Source organism: Oncorhynchus mykiss, chromosome 14, assembly GCF_057628025.1.
Source record: "Oncorhynchus mykiss isolate SJ-2025 chromosome 14, ASM5762802v1, whole genome shotgun sequence".
In the NCBI taxonomy this organism is placed as follows: Eukaryota; Metazoa; Chordata; class Actinopteri; order Salmoniformes; family Salmonidae; genus Oncorhynchus; species Oncorhynchus mykiss.
Window position 1 is genome coordinate 5,858,692 of NC_143035.1, and position 6,546 is coordinate 5,865,237.

A 6,546-nucleotide genomic window follows, 5' to 3' on the forward strand; every position below is an offset into this window, starting at 1 on the left:
TGTTTTCGTTTGACTGCAACGTGACCAAAGACGTGACTAAACAGGAAGCAACTTTGGCTCAATTCTTATGCATGCAGTGGATATGTACAAATTCATGTGATATTTAAGTCTCTCTCTCCCCAATTGATAGTACAATGTTCACATATATATTTACAGTTTGTGAGTGTGTGATATGGGGGTTAGACGCATGTTTACTTGCTTACAGAGCCGCAAGATGAACTGCCCCTCTCTACCTTCAGGTTATGCTCAAACCCTACACCCCAACAACTCTGGTCTCTTGGTCCTCCCACCCCTATGGGGTGCAGCTCCAAGTCCAAGCTCTTCTCTGTCCTGGCGCTCCAATGGGTGGAACCAGCTTCTCCCTGAAGCTAGGACAGCAGAGTTGCTGCCCCGTAGGGCTGGGCAGTATCTAGATTTTCATATCGTCATACTTTCCTATATACAGTATATACGTATTACTGGCTTAGTGCACAAGGGGGTGCCAAGAAAAGGGCAAAAAAGCCAATTGGTTGTCTATTACTAGAATGCTAACATAATTAGCACAAGTAATAGTGAATTTCAATGGAAGCTTTTAGCTAAATATGCTAACGAGCACTGATGAAAATAAACAAATTGCAAAGACAGGCAATCCAGCTAATAAAGTTATACATATAAGTAGGAGCTACCGAATGCCATTTTTTTTAGGTGAGTTTGGACATTTACAAGCGAATGTGAATGAGATGTTGTGCAAATGAACAAAGTTTTTGATGTATGGTTGTCTGAAAGAAGAACCGTACTGGTTCTGCAGCAGCATGTGTAGGCTACATGCAGTGTGGAGTCTGGAGTCGCCAGGGCAATGGACCTGCCTGCTCTGCTTGGAGAAGCGGGGAGGGGAGAAAAAATGCAAGGAAATTAAGATAGTGGCAGCTGTACAAATAACTAATCCAAAGGGCTTTGACTTCTCAAACACGGCAGGAAGCTAAGACAATATGCTATCCAGTCACCTTATTAATTCAGGCACTTACTTGGATTAAATAACAAATTCAATTTAGGGGTTGAGTTAATGCAGAATTCTGCGTTTTTCACGCAGGAAAAAAATATAAAACGCAAACGAGATGTCTTGCTGCATTTGTATTAAACGCAGATGTAAAATGCTTCTAATTGTAATATCTGCTCAGCATCAGACACATTTCATGCTTCAGTTGCACTTCTCCACTCAGATGAAAATTCACAAATGTGCATTCTATCAGGAGAGCGCTCTGACTGATGTGTAACCAGCCTACTCTTCTCTGTAAAATGCAAGATTAACATGAGGAAATGTAGTTGGCTACATTCTTTCTTTTAGAAATATGATGGACATTAATAGTTTTAATGCCGTTTTGTGTTGCACTAATGTATTTTTTTGCGAAGGAAAATTATAGTTGCACATCCCTGATCACTCGATTGTAGAAAGAAAACAAAACTGGAAACTTGTTGGACACAGTTGGACTCACCTGCTCCCACATTCTCCCATTGTGCAATTTACAAACTGTCTCAACTGTTCTAGGGAACTAAGGTAAGCTACATAATGTAAAATAATGTGACAGGTGAAATGAAGAACGCTGTCTGCCTTATCTCCTAACGTATTGCACAAGTTGACTGCAGGTACTGTATTTACCTAAACTAGTGGTTACAATTATTAAAATGTATTGAAAACTTCAAAGAAGTAATTTCAACCATATTGAAGATTTTGAAAAATCGTCCAGTGCCTATTTTTCAAATACCCCAGTATAAGATATACAGTTGAAGTCGGAAGTTTACCTTATACTTAGGTTGGAGTCATTTAAACCCGTTTTTCAACCACTCCACAAATTTCTTGTTAACAAACTATAGTTTTGGCAAGTCGGTAAGGACATCTACTTTGTGCATGACACAGTTACATTTTCAACAATTGTTTACAGACAGGTTATTTAACTTATAATTCACTGTATCACAATTCCAGTGGGTCAGAAGTTTACATACACTAAGTTGACTGTGCCTTTAAACAGCTGTGGAAATTCTAGAAAATTATATCATGGCTTTAGAAGCTTCTGATAGGCTAAATGACATCATTTGAGTCAATTGGAGGTGTACCTGTGGATGTATTTTAAGGCCTATCTTCAAACTCAGTGCCTCTTTGCTTGACATCATGGGAAAATAAAAAAAGTCAGCCAAGACCTCAGAAGTCTGGTTCATCCTTGGGAGCAATTTGCAAACACCTGATGGTACCACGTTCATCAAACAATAGTATGCAAGTATAAACACCATGGGACCATGCAGTTGTCATACCGCTCTGGAAGAAGACCCATTCTGTCTCCTAGAGATGAACGTACTTTGGTGCGAAAAGTGAAAATCAATCCCAGAACAGCAGCAAAGGACCTTGTGAAGATGCTGCTCAGCAAGGAAGAAGCCACTGCTCCAAAACCACCATAAAAAAGCCAGACTACGGTTTGCAACTGCACACGGGGACAAATATCGTACTTTTTGGAGAAATGTCCTCTGGTCTGATGAAACAAAAATAGAACTGCTTGGCCACAATAACCATCGTTATGTTTGGAGAAAAAAAGGGGGAGGCTTGCAAGCCAAAGAACACCATCCCAACCATGAAGCACGGGGGCATCATGTTGTGGGGGTGCTTTGCTGCAGGAGGGACTGGTACACTTCACAAAATAGATGGCATCATGAGGGGGAAAACTATGTGGATATATTGAAGCATCATCTCCAGATATCAGTTAGGAAGTTAAAACTAGTTAGGGATAGGCGGGACGCAAATGTCTCAACTGGCCAATTGCCAGGGAAAATTCAGAGCGCCAGATTCAAATAAAATACTATAAAGTTCAAACTTTCATTAAATCACACATGTAAGATACTCAATTAAAGCTACACTCGTTGTGAATCCAGCCAACATGTCCGATTTTAAAAATGCTTTTCGGCGAAAGCATAAGAAGCTATTATCTGATAGCCTGCACCATCTGCACCAGCAGTAAACAAAGGAGTTATCCAAAATGTCCATTTATAAAGCGCGTTTGATCCAGAAATAAACAGCTTACAAAAAACGCAACGTCACTACAAAATATTTCAAAAGTTGCCTATAAACTTTGCCAAAATATTTCAAACTACTTTTGTAATACAACTTTAGGTATTTTTAAACGTTAATAATCAATCAAATTGTAGACGGGGCAATCTGTGTTCAATACAGGAATGAAAACAAACCAGCGCCACTTTTCACATCTTGCGCAACTCAAAAAAGTATACCCAGTTCCTAGTTGGCCTACTTCTTCATTGCACAAAGGAATAACCTCAACCAAATTCCACAGACTGGTGACATCAAGTGGAAGCGGTAGGGACTGAAAATAGGTTCCTAAGAACTATCCCTTGGCAATAACAGGTCAGGGAACAGAGAGAGGCAAAAAAACAAATTCTGAACAGTTAGTCCTTGGGCTTTTTCCTGCTGCATAAGTTCTGTTATACTCACAGACATGATTCAAACAGTTTTAGAAACGTCAGAGTGTTTTCTATCCAAATCTATGAATAATATGCATATCTTATATTCTTGGCATGAGTAGCAGGAAGTTGACATTGGGTACGCTATTTATCCAAAAGTGAAAATTCTGCCCCCTAGCCCCAAGAGGGTAGTTTGGTCGCAAATGGATCTTCCAAATGGACAATGACCCCAAGCATACTTCCAAAGTGGTGGCAAAATGGCTTAAGGACAACAAAGTCAAGGTAATGGCCATCACAACGCCCTGACCTCAATCCAATAGAACATTTGTGGGCAGAACTGAAAAAGCTTGTGCGAGCAAGGAGGCCGACAAACCTGACTCCATTACACCAGTTCTGTCAGGAGGAATGGGCCAAAATTCACCCAACGTATTGTCGGAAGCTTGTGGAAGGCTACTTGAAGCATTTGACCAAAGTTAAACCATTTTAAAGGCAATGCTACTGAATACTAATTGAGTGTATGTAAACTTCTGACCCACTGGGAATGTGATGAAAGAAATAAAAGCTGAAATAAATCATTCTCTCTACTATTACTCTGACATTTCACATTCTTAAAATAAAGTGGTGATCCTAACTGACCTAAGACAGGGAATTATTATTAGGATTAAATGTCAGGAATTGTGAAAAACTATTTGGCTAAGGTGTATGTACTTCCGACTTCAAATGTATATGAAACCCTACCTCTTCAAAGATTATTTTAAATAATCCCACAGCACCCCACCACCCTACAAAAAACACTCACACTTGACTTTACCCCCCTTACTAGCTCTGACTTTGCTGATAGCTACTTTATTGAGATAAAAATGGACTTAATATGACTGTGATACTTGTTTGTCCCACTGAGCTATCTTAAGATGAATGCACTAACTTTAAATTGCTCTGGATAAGAGCGTTTGCTAGATGACTAAAATATGAAAATGTAAATGCTTATTTCGACATTACAAAGAAATACATTCATATACAATGGCAACACTGCCATGTTGCACTGTTGCACTTAGCCATGCTGTTCCCTGAAGGAGGGAAACAATGTTGTGTCAAGTTGGTTGGATGTTCTTTGGGTGGTGGACCATTCTTGATACAAACGGGAAATTGTTGAGCATTGCAGCATTGCAGTTCTTGAAACACTCAAACCGGTGCGCCCTGCACCGTTTCACCCTCTGAATCGTACACATAAACAATCCATGTCTCAATTGTCTCAAGGTTTAAAAATCCTTCATTAACCTGTCCTCTCCCCTTCATCTATACTGATTGAAGTGGATTTAAAAAGTGACATCAGTAAGCAATAATATTTTGTACACTCAGTGTACATGTGAAGGAGGTAAAACCAGTGTTGTGTTCAAGACCACCTAAAGCGAGACTGATTCAGGACTAAGACCGGAGAAAATCGAGTCCGAGTCAAGACCAAGACCGGAGGGGGACAAGGGTTTCAAGACCAAGTCAAGGGTTTTGAGACCAATACTAGAAAAATGTGAGTCCAATTCTATCAGACCTCAGGATAAGATCCAGATGCAGACAGTTCTAAGTAACAAAAGTTTATTACACAAACAGGCAGCAGGCAAATGACAGGTCAAGGGCATGCAGAGGTCAGTAATCCAGAGCAGAGTCCGAAAGGTACAGAACGGTAGTTAGGGTCAGTTCATGCAGAGGTCAGTAATCCAGGGCTGTGTCACAAGGTACAGAACGGCAGGCAGGGTCAGGGCAGGCAGAATCGGGAAAACAAGAGAACAGGGATTAGGGCAAAAACGGGAGTAGGGAAAACCGCTGGTAGACGAACTGGCAACTGGCAACAGACAATCAGAGAACACAGGTATAAATACACAGGGGATAATGGGGAAAATGGGCGACACCTGGAGGGGGGTGGAGACAAGCACAAAGACAGGTGAAACAGATCAGGGTTTGACAAATTCAAGACCATGATTGTAATTTTGTCAAATCACCACCATAAGAGTTCAACATGTCCAGTATTTCTGTGTTCATATTTTAGAACAACAAATGGACGTTTAGACATTCAGAATAGTGAAAAAATGCATGCTGAGGGGAATTATTACTAACCCAAACACAGAGGGGAGCAATGGGCCTTAGTTCCTTTTTTGTCTCTATTTTGGTTTGGTCAGGGCTTGAGTTGGGGTGGGCATTCTATGTTTTGTTCTATGTTTTGTACTTATATGTGTTTGGTATGGTATGGTTCCCAATCAGAGGCAGCTGTCAATCTTTGTCTCTGATTGAGAACCATACTTAGGTAGCCTGTTCCCACCTGTGTTTGTGGGTAGTTGTTTTCTGTTTTGTGTTGTTTCACCTGACAGGACTGTTTCGTTTCTAACATTCTCGTTGTTATTTTTGTTTCGTGTTCTGTTATATTAAAATATTAACATGGACACTAACCACGCTGCGTGTGGTCCGATCTACTCTTCCTCAGACGAAGAGGAGATTCGTTACAGTAGTTCTGTTCAGTTTATCGCTTCGAAGTCCCTGTGATAAGGTTAGCGATAAACTGAACAGAACTACTGTAACGAATCTCCTCTTCGTCTGAGGAAGAGTAGATCGGACCACACCCAGCGTGGTTAGTGTATAAACTGACGATAGCAAAGATTCCGTCTTTGACGACACCACATAAATGGAATAGGTACTAGCTAGCTTGACAGCTAATGTTTGCTCGCTAGCTCTGCAAATTCAGCTATTGTGTGCGTGAACCCTGCCAACATAAAACAAAATCGCTATGGTGCGATTGACTGGATTAACCTCACATGAGTTACGTGCATTAAGTGCCTTTCAGATGGTAAACACGAACCCTCTGTTACCGTGCCAGCTAAGGAACACTACAATGCAATGCTAGCTTCTCTCATTGACTCAAACTCAAATAGCTGAAAACACTTGTTAATGTTACTTTAGCTAGCTAGCAAACATCAGCTAACATAGAGAGTGACCTGTAATTTAATGCAGCGAAAATGAAGACTGGTGACGGTTATAAATGTATTTTCTTCTATTGAGTGGTGAAGTAAAGAAATATCTAACATATCCTTTGTTTGAACTACTTACTGGAGGTCAGCC